The sequence below is a fragment of the Ornithorhynchus anatinus genome, chromosome 9 (assembly GCF_004115215.2).
Source record: "Ornithorhynchus anatinus isolate Pmale09 chromosome 9, mOrnAna1.pri.v4, whole genome shotgun sequence".
Taxonomy (NCBI): Eukaryota; Metazoa; Chordata; class Mammalia; order Monotremata; family Ornithorhynchidae; genus Ornithorhynchus; species Ornithorhynchus anatinus.
In genome coordinates this window covers 17,632,330-17,644,991 of record NC_041736.1, presented here as the reverse complement: position 1 = coordinate 17,644,991, position 12,662 = coordinate 17,632,330, and the positions used below count along the sequence as shown (strand labels likewise).

The following is a 12,662-nucleotide window of genomic DNA, read 5'->3' as shown; positions in this document are numbered from 1 at the left end:
CTTCCAGGCCTGTGTTCTATCCACTAGGCCACTCTGTTTCTCTTCAGAGACAGCAAAAATCAAGGGGTTACGGTCAGCAGTCGTGACCTAGTTCCTGCAACAAGGGTAAACGTCCAGCTTCTGGTAGGCCCCCAGTGGTAGACTGTGTCCAACAGAGAATTTTACAAAGCTTTCAGTCCCTACTTCTGGCCAGATGATTGAGGTGGTCTTCTAAGTCCAGCAATTTCTCATTTACATATGGCAGTACCTATAGCCACCGTTCTGCGGAGCCGTTGTCTCCCCGGCCTAAAATGGGAGGAAATAGAGAGTGGCTTGAGCCCTGCCCACCATTCTATAATTTAAGTAATGACTTGGGCAGGGATCCAGTGATGGGTTTTCTGCTGAGCTTTGAGGGACAGATGAGCAGAGCCTAATCTAGCAAGGCTCCAGAGGAAGGAAGGCTCCAGAGAGAAGGAAATGTAACCATCGCAGACACTTGAGACATTTAAAGGCTGAAAAATAGCTCAGTAACTGTCTCGTTATTTCTCGACTCACTAATTTATATTCCATATTTAATGATGTGTAGTAAAAATCACCCCTTGTCAGAAAAGTCAGTGGCATAACCAAACAATTACCTGATTTCAAAGGGAGATAAATGTGTTCACTGTGATTAACATATGTAGTATATGTTTCCCTAAGGAGTGCAAAAATAAGTAGGGGGGAAAAGAGAGAGACAAAGAAAACACAGAGAAGAAAAATGGAACTTGGCTTCAGTGTGCTAAGACAAAAAATCTCCAGGTTGTGATTTTGGATCTAGATGCAAATTCCCTAGACACGTGTTGTCAGACCGGCAATGGCCAATTTTACCAACCTAGACTCTCCAAACTCAAGATCAAAGTCGTGTGTCTTGGTTGTTTGTTTTTTTTTTGTCTTCTTTGAATGACCGTCACTGGAGTGACATATTCTGTTTAGAAATCATCCAACTATGGAGGAAAGAGCGACATAAGGAAATCATGGTCGAGCCTCCTCAAGCTCCTTTGAGCTGGGCAGCCAAGTGGTACTTTCCAATGGCTGGGACTGGACACACCTTGTCTGATCTCCTAGTAAAGTAATTTATATTTCTCAAGTGCCAGCAGAGAACAGACACTGTGTTCTGTGGGACTGAAGCTCTGGTAGGAAAAGTTTGCCTAATGGCACGTAATGCTAACCAAAATTAGAAGAGTCTATCTCAGTTTCTTAAAATATATTTGGATTTATCATTTCATTTCACTGAAAGGGGCGCCAGAGCAGTATACTAAGCACTTGGGAGAGTACAATACAACAGAGTTGGCAGATACGTTCCCTGCCTACAACAAGCTTACGGTCTAAAGATGAGCTTGAATTGAAGAGCACATACACCATCTCTAGCTTCACCTTAGAATCTCTAGCTGTTTGCTGTAAATTCACCTTAATTTCTAGCAAACAGCAAAATAAAGAATGTGCCATAAAGTCCAGATTTTACAAGAGGAAATTAAATAAACATGATTAGTTTGAAATTGTATATTTTATTGCTTTAAAGTCTCTAACTATTAAAACCTAAGCTGCTCTCAACTAGTTGTGAGCTATCGTCAACCTTTCTTGACTCCCCAACCATAAACAGTTGGCAGATGATCTGAAAGCAGAGTTGCTATTCACTCAGTTAAAATAGCTGCAGCCAGGCTGAATCCTTTTGTCACATCCTGAAGTCTCATCAAATTACTCATTATTCATCTGAAAGGCAGGAAGTGCTTCGTTTGGGGAGGAAGTCAGAAAGGAATCCACGCCTCCGGACAAAACCCTTCTTACCCGGGAATGTTATTCCTGTCCACCAGGCAACACCCAAACAGGAACAAGGACAGCCACATCTGATAGAGAGATCAGTGCTGGGAGTTCACAACAGTCCTGAGTCTCTGCTGTAAAATCCTGAAAACAGCTGTCTCCAAGGAGTCTGCTCCATCTCCTCCCATCTCCAGTCTTACCCTCCCTCTCCCACAGATAGCCAAGCTGCCTCTAGAATAAGGTACACATGCATGAGAAAAAGGTTATCTATACCCAAAGGGAATTGGGGAGTGTGCAACATTATCCCACTAGGGAGGCAGCTGACCTAGTGGAAAGAGCACATGAATGGGAGAAAGAGACCGGGGTTCTTGTCCCAGAACAACCATTTAGTATAGCTCTTGGCATATGATAAGTGCTTAATAAATTCCATAATAATAAAGATTATTATACAGAGAATTTTCTGCAATGCCTTTGCCATAGGGAAGGCCTGACCAATTTGTACCTCCATAATTCCCCCTGGATGAAACAAAACTTTGGATGTGAAACAAGAAACCTGCCACCTCATCTCCGGGCTGTGGAGAGATGGGGCTGGGAAGGTGGCTCTCCACCCTTTTCCTGATATTTACTGACAAGGCAGTGTCCCATATTCTGGGATCCAGGAGAGGGAAGGAAGGAGCGACTCCACCCTCTCCTCTCCGCTACTTCCTTCAACCACTGATTGTGAGGCTGCAGGCTGGGAGGCAGGGGGAAAGGAAGGAGAGAGGAAGGCTTTCTACCCATTTCCACCTCCCTCCAAGGGGAACTGGCCCCTTCATTTTGACCAGGCCCTAACACTAGAAAAAAGATTGCTTTGCTCAAAAGTCAGTAAATTCAAGTAATGTGCTCAGTCCACATCAGCCTTGGTCACTGCGAGCTGTTACATTCAAAGGACAGAAGTCGAGCAGGGCATTGGAGAGAATGGTGAGCCACAGGCTGCTTTTGCTTGCCCTGGAGTTAAGAAGGAATCGTAACTAAGAAGGAATCGTAACTATAACATCCCAGGTCTGGAATAGCACATTAATAGCACTCCATTATTTAGGGTCCCAGGAGTAAACTCACAGTACCTCATTAGAATTACTTTGCTGAATCTCTAGCTTCCCACATTCTCTTCAGAAGAACTACACGTAACAGATGTGCACATGAGCATACATAAGAAATGCCGATTCTGGGTTAGACTCTGTGGTCCACCCAGTTTTTAAGAGTGTCCTGCCTTCCTCGACATCCATCCTGTAGTTTGGGGGATTTTTTTTTTGAATTTAGTATTTAGTAATAACCCAGGGGCAAAATAATTTTTGCCATCATAAATATTTTTAAGGATTTGGGAGGTGAAAAGAAAACTAATTGATTAAACCATAAGTAACACACTAAAGATTCTGCCTACATAAAGGGGAAGAGGAAGGTAGAATTTCTTGAATTTCTCCTTTGTTACTTTTGTTTTAACATGGTTCCACAACATGGAATCAATCCAAGTCCCTCCTCATGACCTTTCTTTTGGTTAAGTTGAAGTTGTTCTAGAAATCAATATGGTTTTACTCTTAGAAGAGCCATGGAAATTCAGTCTTCTGAAAAAAACAGACTCTAAGCACCTCAGCAGAATCATGCAAAGGTGTTACTTATCCTATGTCCAAAGTTCTTTAGTTTAAGCTCAAGCATATGGTCACCCAAATGGTCTTAGGCTGGATGAGAATGAACTTAAGCACTCAGACCTCGCTCCGTTCTAGCAAAACATCAAGGCAGCTTTACAGAGTAGACACTTATATGGTAGCAGAAATCTAAAGCCAAAATGGTTCAGATGGAGATTTTAAGAGAGAAGTTCTAATTTAAGTCCATCAAGAAATGACTGTGGGTCTGTTTTGCTCTGCTTTCACAAAAAAAACTTCACAGTGTGCCCATTAGATGAAATGGGAAACAGAGACAGGATGGAGAAGAAAGAGAAGAGCGGGGAGGAAGGGCGATGATGAGGGCCTAAGAGAGAAAAGGCCTTAAAGCTGGTCAAGACAATTTTCTCAGGAAGTCGAAAACATCTCCCTTCTTTCAGGACCTTCTACACAAATGCAGGACATATGATTACCCAAATCTTACACCCCTGAGATTTAACTTGTATGTCTCATAAATCCCATATCCTTTTACACTCCTCAAGTCAATAAGCAGCATCTGATCAAAAATGCCATCCCTACTCTAAAAATCTTAAAAATAATAGTTAGGATTATTGGCAGTAGAAAGTAGGTCCTTGCACAATGAAATAGAGTTTAAGAAAACAAAGATAGACTTGTAGACTCCCTTTCTTGTCTTCTGCTTCGTTTTTGTCCTTCCTGAATTTTATGAGTGGAAAGAATTTAAAAAGAATGCTCTTACAGAATAAGCACTCCCAAATCCAATTTTATGAACTCAATTTAAAACATTAGCCGTTGGCATAAAGATTTACTTTCTCAAGAGTCACATGTATAAAACACACAAGGCATAGCATGTTTGATGGGTACATTAAGGGAGGCATTCACAACATGTTTACTCATGTATAGTGTAATCATGTACCTGTAAATAAATGTAAAATATGTCCCTCAGTAGTAGAATGGGATATTACAAGCATATCAACTTAGTGCAAATTTTTGTTTATACTAAAGTTAACATTTCCTTGACAAATAACTCATATAGTAATAATGTTGGTATTTGTTAAGTGCTTACTATGTGCCGAGCACTGTTCTAAGCGCTGGGGTAGATAGAGGGTAATCAGATTGTCCCACATGAGGCTCACAGTTAATCCCCATTTTACAGATGAGGCAACTGAGGCACAGAGAAGTGAAATGACTTGCCCACAGTCACACAGCTGACAAGTGGCAGAGCCGGCATTCGAACTCATGACCTCTGACTCCCAAGCCCGGGCTCTTTCCACTGAGCCACACTGCTTCTATACTATTATCCATGTGTATCAAATAAACTTTATTAGCAAAAGTCCTCATGGTCAAGAGTATCAATTAGTTTGCCAAAAGGACGTTTTATGGCTGGATAGGCGCTACTTTATCTTCCTTAGCATTTAATGTCATGGTAATGGTTTTTAACGGTAAGCACTGGAAAATGTGTCATGGTAATGGTTTTTAACGGTAAGCACCGGAAAATGCTGCCTGGAGGTTTGTACTGATGTAGTTTCCAAATTTCATGGGGAACCAAGAGCAGATGACATGAAGAAAAAAATTCCAATGTAAATGTTGCAGTGAAACTAGGTGAAAACAAATATTTGGAATTGTTTCTTAAAAAAAAAAACTTGGAAAAGCATTTGTTTTATAGAAAAGGCAACCAAGAGGATGAATCAAACAAAGGTAACTCAGATTTAATAAGTCCTAGAAATATTATCACTGAGAACAAATACTCTAATTTGAGATATTCCATCATACTTCTACTGTAACCATGCCTGTTGCCTTGGCAGCAATCGAACGATGCTGAGCGAGTTGATATGAAGAGTTTAAGCTGGAAAGGTAGCAGGTGAAGAGATCTAATATACAAGATGGAGAAACCTGGTGGAAAGCCTCAAAGCCAATGGTAAGGGATTTTCGTCTAATGCAGGGGAAATGGGCAGTATTGAAGGTTTCTCAGAAGTAGAGAGACGCGTTGAGTGACATTTTTGGAAGATAATTCGGACAGCAGCATGGAGAATAGACCAATGAAGGAGAGGACAGAAGCAGGGGGCATCACTGAAAGGCTGACAGAGTGGTCTCATACAGTGATACTTGATCTCATACAGTGATAGCTTGAACCAGGGTGGTGACCTTTGGGCTGAAGAGGAAAGGGCAGAGCCAGGAAATGTTTTGGAGGAAGAACTGGCAGTATTTAGTGATGAATAGGACAGCTGAAAGACAATGAGGAGTCCAGGATGACCCCCAAGGTTGTAGGTTTCTGGGGAAGGGTGGAATGATGGTGTTATTGACAAAGACAGGGAAGTTGGGAGGAAGGGAAAGCCTAGGAAGGAAGATGAGAAGTTCGGTTTAGGACATCTGAGGTGCCCTGGATGCAAGAGGAAATGTGAGGACTCGGAAATGTGAGAAGCTGCACGGCCAACAGGATAAAGCACGGGCCTAGGAGTGAGAAGGAGCCGGGTTCTAATCCTCGTTCTGCCACTTGTCTGCTGGGTGATCTTAGGCAAGTCATTCAACTTCTCTGGGCCTCATTTACTTCATCTGTAAAATGGGGGTTAAGACTGTGAGCTCTATATGGGCCAGTGACTGTGTCTAATCTGATTATCTTGTATCAACCTCTGAGTGTAGTTCAGTGCCTGGCACATAATAAGAGCTTAACTTCTCTGTGCCTCAGCAACCTCATCTGTCAAATGGGGATTAAAAATGTGAGCCCCAGGTGGGACAACCTGATTACCCTGTATCTACCCCAGCTCTTAGAACAGTGCTTGGCACATAGTAAGCCCTTAACAAATACTATCATTATTATTATGATTAAATACCATAAAAAAGAAAGCAAAGCCTCAGGCAATATGGCATCACAGCTTGACAGGCAGCTGTGACAGAGAGACCAGCATGGCACAGGCCAATTAAAATAGAAGAAGCTCTTTAGAACAGAAGCTTCAAAAAGACTGTGAGACAAAGGCAGAAGTGAACAGTGCCAGGTGCTGCAAACGACAAACATTACAACACAACTATGGGCAATCTTTGTGGGTATACTATGTGGATAAGACTGTCAGTCCTGAAATGCCAATAACAATGACTTTTTCACAGTCACATATCCACAAGTAAACTTGACTATCAGTGGCGTCACCTTAGAACAACTAGATGTGTTGCAACGACTATGATGTTATAACTGTGATGTCAGAATGAGAGGATTGACAGTAGTGAGGCTATAGTATAATTTTCAAGGACACTTCAGTTTATTTTTAAAACCTCTTTAAAATCATTAGCTATGTTTCTGAATAGCAGATGCTCTTTTACTGCACTCTTATTTAATTAGAGCTTTGAGCAGCAGTTTCATTGCTATTATTGCAATGTGATAGCTGCACATTTGGTTATTTTCCCATTTTAGTGGCCCTCGTGCTTTGTGTAAGGATAGATCTGATGAAAAGATATTTTGGAAGAGTTTTGCTAGGGTGTCTGAATTAAGTGGTAATGTGTGTTTCAATTTAACCAGGCTTTTAAAAACTGAACAACAAGCCAAAGCCAAAACAAGAGAAAGGAAAATATTATCCACTTTCATGACTACATTATGCATAAGAGCTCCTATTCTTCCAAGGAGCCATAAAAAGGCCACTAATGCCTCTGCAATGAAAGGTGTAGAGAAAACTATTCCAGAAAAAGAAAAGGGATCACTTTATTAGCTTTTGATCCAATTACAATCCTACTAAGTTTCATGTTTCTCCCAGACCTGAACTCTGGCTTCAGTTAAAATGGGGTAATAGGGAATCTAGGGCATGGTGGAAAAAAAAAATCGAAAAAGAGCTAGATGTTAGGAGCAGGGAAAAAACTGTTGACTGGGGTTCCTGGAAAGAGGAGCTGAGTCTGAAGAGCATGGATTAACCTATTCTAAAAAGCTCTACAAGATATATACCTGTAGATTTATATACATGACATTGGTATGCAAAGATATATGACATAAGAGAAACATTTAGGTCAACTCTGCATAAACTCAGAAGCAGCGTGGCATAATGGAAAGATCACGGGTCTGGCAGTTGGAGGACCTGGGTTCTAATCCTGCCTCCACTATGTCGGCTGCATGACCTTGGGCAAATCACTTCACTTTTCTGTGCCTAAATTACCTCATCTGTAAAATGGGGATGAGGACTGTGATTCCTATGTGGGATACGGACTGGGTCCAACCTGATTAGCTACCTACCTACTTCACTCTTGCTTAGTACAGTGTCTGGCACATAGTAAGCACTTAACAATACCATTTTTAAAAATGATAAAAAAATTTGGAAAAAGAGTTAAAAAACAGTTTTAAAGTAATATTTTCTTTCACTCATATAGTTGGCATCATTAATCACATGGAAATCCTAATCATTTACCATCATCCCCAAACAGTATCGTTAAGCAGTTATCTGTAAGTGATGGAAAACTGAGTTATACTTAAAACTGAGTTATATAATAATAATGGTATTTGTTAAGTGCTTACTATGTGTCAAGCACTAATCTAAGCGCTGGGGTAGATACAGGGGTAATTAGGTTGTCCCACGTGGGGCTCACAGTTTTAATCCCCATTTTACAGATGAGGTAACTGAGGCACAGAGAAGTTAAGTGACTTGCTCAAAGTCACACAGTTGGTAAGTGGTGGAGCTGGGATTAGAACCCACGACCCCTGATTCCCAAGCCCTTGCTCTTTCCACTAAACCACACTGCTTCTCTGCAGACACTGAGAGTCATCTTATTGTTGCTTTCAATCTAAGACAATCTTGTTGTCACAGTAGAATGTAAAGATCATACAGACAAGTGGACAACTACTGACCAAATCACAAATAAATTATGACATGATATACAAGATAATGAGTAAATGTAATTATTTTCAAATTTGTTAGTTATATGTTTTGAATATCTGATGTTCCTATTACAGGCAAAGCGCAATTGGCTAACCGGAATAAATCCCTTGGATTTATTCTCTCATAGCGCACTCCCATGTTCAGCTCAGTCAATCAATATTGTATATTGAGTGCTAACTGTGTGCAGAGCATGGTTCTAAGTGTCTGGGACCATACAACGGTTGAAAGACATGGTCTCTGCCACAAAGAGCTCCTGGGAATCTCTCTATTGAGCCAATCTGGTTTGAATCTATAGACTCTACACAGAGAAAGGGAGTTCAGTGTTACTTGTAGGGTGGCCAAAAAATGAAACTGCATATAAAAGTTAAACCAAAATGATATTTATTTAGAAGACAGTGTGGCCTTTTGGAAAGAGTGTGGCACTGTGATTTCAGAAACCCATAGTTCCAGTCCCAGCTCTGTCACTGGTTTTCTGTATGGCCTTGGAAAATTTACTTAGCCTCTCTGAGCCTTAGTTTATTCCTGTGAAAAATGTGGAAAATAATACTTAACACTTCCTATCTCAGAATGTGAACCCCATGACACAGGGGCTATGTTCAATTAGATTACCCCCTGTTGACTGACCCCACCCCAGTGCCTAGCACACGACATACACTTAATATAAATACATTTATTATTATTTCATATCCATTTGTCTTTATTCTAAAAAAAAACTCAATGTTCTCCAACAGTCCTTTTGAAGAATGTGACTGCCAAAAGTTTTGGGATTTCCTTTGTCGCTGTTGGAAAATGTAGAATGGTCTTGATTTTTCCTACCCATTAGAGTATAACTGAAAAGAAAAATGTATTCAGTTCAAAGGAGGAAGAAAGCCTTGCTTATTTGTCTAATTTATATTGCCCTGATGATACTAGATGTCTCATTTAAAATGGAGGACCCATGATTTTTAAACTGTGTCCTCCTAGTTCACCTATTATGCAAGGGTTAAATTCTTGCCAAATCCCACCTTAAGAAAAGCTCGATTTGAGGTACTTACTCCAATTTCTACAGCACACATATGTACACAACCATTTCTTCCCACATCATGTGCTGCTGCATCTAGACAGGCACACATGGTCAGAACAATGTTCCTTAATGCCAGTGTGTTCACTCCAAAAAGCAAGGTGAACACTCATAATATGGAAGAAATGAATGTTCTGAATGGGATATCTTTGAGAAAAAGGCAAAACATAAAAGAACACCTGGCAAATATACTCCAACAAGTTTAGTAAACTCACTGAGGAAATTAGAATGGGTAGGGGAGTTAGTTGTAATGACTTATGTCTACTAATACTTAAGATGGAGCCAATCCTCACTATATTCTCTGAAGACATTCTCTGAAGTACTTACTGGAAAAAGACACCACCATAGGTTTAGTTAAAAGCAAGAAATATTTTAGGATAGCAAAAACAAAATTGTAGTTCAATCTGACTAAGCTATTTAACTCCTCATTCTGCTCCAGCAAATAAATCTCAATCTTAATGGCGACATTTCTGCTCCTTCTGGTCTACCAAAGAGGGAAGACAGCAGGAGGATGAAGCTGATTTTGGTGACAAAACCACATGCAATACAGAAGAAGAAAGACCCCTGAAATTCAGAGGATAGTCCACACCAAAACACAGGAATCAATCAATGAGCACTTACCACAAATGGCACCAAAACATAAATGAATAAACAGCGTGGTCTTCGAAAGGAGCCAATGAATTTTGGGGAATTGAAACCAAATGCTAATGCCTGCAATACGCTTCCATCCTACAAAGTTAATTTTTTTTGTTGTTGTTGCTTTTCATGGTATTTGTTAAGTGCTTTCTATGTGCCAGGCACTGTACTAATTGTTGGGATAAACACAAGCTAATATCATTGACAAAAGTCCCTGTTCCACAAGGGGCTCACAGTCTTAATCCCATTTTACAGTTGAGGTAACTGAGGTACAGAAAAGTGAAATGACTTGCCCAAAGTCACACAGCAGACAAGCGGCAGACCCGGGATTACAAGCCAGGTCCTTCTGACTCCCAGGTGCATGCTCTATCCACTAGGCCATGCTGCTTCTCAGTGTTGACTGAACTACATAATCAGACTCCTATTGTTCACCATTAAGGAAGTCCACTGCTTCTTGATATAAAACCAGGATGGTTTGCCTCTGGACAGCGACGGGGTAATAAAAAAACAGAACAAATGAAACAGTTTTCACCTTTCTCCTCTATGGCAACATTCTGAAGCAATCCGTCAGCAATAAGGAAAGCATGTTACATTCTGACAACTTCACCACCACCACCACAATCTATTTCCTTCACCCTCAGTGGTGAAAACTCCAAGGTACGCTGCAGTTGCTCGCAGTCTGACAAAACTTTAACACCAAATCATTAATCCATCCCCAACTTCCCACCCCCATAATTCTCCCACTCTACCTACTCATGCTCACACACAGATTTTACACATGAAAGTTTAACTTACAAAAACTCTGGAACCAAACCACTGTCACTGTACTTGTAGTTGGATTCAATTTCCTGTCAACCTCATTTCAACCAGAAATAACATCTCAAAGTAAGAGAAGCGAAAGTCTATAGGGATAAACCAGCACTGGCCCTCTCAGGTCAGGTGACCACAGGAGAGGAAGCACTTTGGAAAGTAAGCAGTTGGCTGAAAAATCACCTAGCAAGGTCTGACCAAGCCAGGAACAGCTCTAAATCCCAGCTCAATGCTCTACTCCATAACACTGTGATTTCTCATGAAAAGTTTCAGGTTTGTTCTAAGTATACTGTCACATATTCAAGATGCTTCTCCTGGTTTGTGGTCATTAAAATCAGCCACCTGACAGCATTCTTGTAGTAAACTGGGGGGTTTTATTCTTTTAAAAGCCTAAATGCTATAATAAGATTTCCTGCTATCTGTGGCTCAAGTAAATCCATATCAGACAGCCTACCCTTGGAAGCTTGTGTGATGGCTGTGTGCATGTCCCAGGACATTGCTCCTTCTAACCCACGAAGCCCAAAACATTGTCTATCAGTTCACACTGCATGACCGTTCTTCGAGTCAGATCTGCTTCTCTCTGGGAACCCTTGAGATTCCTAAATGGAATTCTCCTTGCATAGGGGGAGCTGTTAAATCCCAGGATGGAGCTGACTGCTGAGCAAAACACTGAAAACACCATTGGGAACTTAATAATACAGCACCTGATGCCTGGGAAGCTTTGGACAAAGATCAACCAATCTCTCCTAGCAGTCTCAGGATAGAGCAGACTTCTTATCTGAGGTGCCCATATAAGATCATGCAAACAGAGATTGGGGGGCAAGTAGCTTCTTCTCCCCACCCACCCCCTCCCGAATATACGCACACACACACTCCCATCCCCCCACTTCCTGATTTTAATCACTTTTCCTTTTTTTATGGTATTTGTTAAGTGCTTACTATGTGTCAAGTGCTGTTCTAAGTGTTAGGTTAATTAGGTTGGACACAGTCCCTGTCCCACTCACAGTCTAAGAAGTAGAGAGAACAGGGAAACTGAAGGTTAAGTGTCTTGCCCAAGGTCACACAACAAGCAATTGGCAGATCTGGGATTAGAACCTAGGTCCTCTGCTTTCCAGGCCAGTGCTTTTTTTACTAAGCCACATTGCTTCTCCACCTTGGTCTGGAATAATAGCAAACCCAAGCTGCAAGCTAGATAAACTAGATCCAGATCCTTGTTGATATCTTTGCCCATTGTAGAAATGCGGGTTCCTTTGGAATGAAATGGCAACTCAATGCAGATTTATTGAACTGCAATTTGGAATCTGACTCAATCTTCACAAGTTATACCAGCAAGGGGAATAATAATAATAATGATATTTGTTAAGTGCTTACTATGTGCTTAACAAATTGTGTGGATACAAGCAAATTGGGTTGGACACAGTCCCTGTCCCACTTGGGGCTCACAGTCTCAATCTGCATTTTACAGATGAGGTAACTGAGTCCCAGGAAAGTAAAGTGACTTGCTCAAGGTCACACAGCAAACTTGATACTACCCACCAACAGCAGGGAGGACAGTAAAGAAACATGCCGATTGGCACATGTTAAACTCACATATCTTACAGTCATTTGAAAGATGAGCCAGAGGCTCTGTTTTGGCAGGTGTCCTCCTAAAAAATCAGATCAACTGTATTTATTGAGCACCAAATGAGTACCAAGCATTGTACTAAGTGCTTGGGAAAGCTAAAAGGAGGCCAAAAATAAGTTCCTTGTCCACAAAACTCTAAAACGACCAGCAGCAAGCTTTCCTGGAATGTCACTCTAGACATTGGTTGAGTATAGCTAGACCTCTTCTTCCTACATTAATCTCATCACCTGCCCTTTTATGTAGAGTCTGGG

The 12,662-nt window shown here is 41.0% G+C and overlaps 1 protein-coding gene across 4 annotated transcripts in view; it reads right to left on the bottom strand.

Annotated features, from left to right (window-relative positions):
- The window catches only part of RAPGEF4 (Rap guanine nucleotide exchange factor 4), a 187,350-nt gene that overhangs the window by 142,676 nt on the left and 32,012 nt on the right, over positions 1-12,662 (bottom strand). The window lies entirely within an intron of this gene.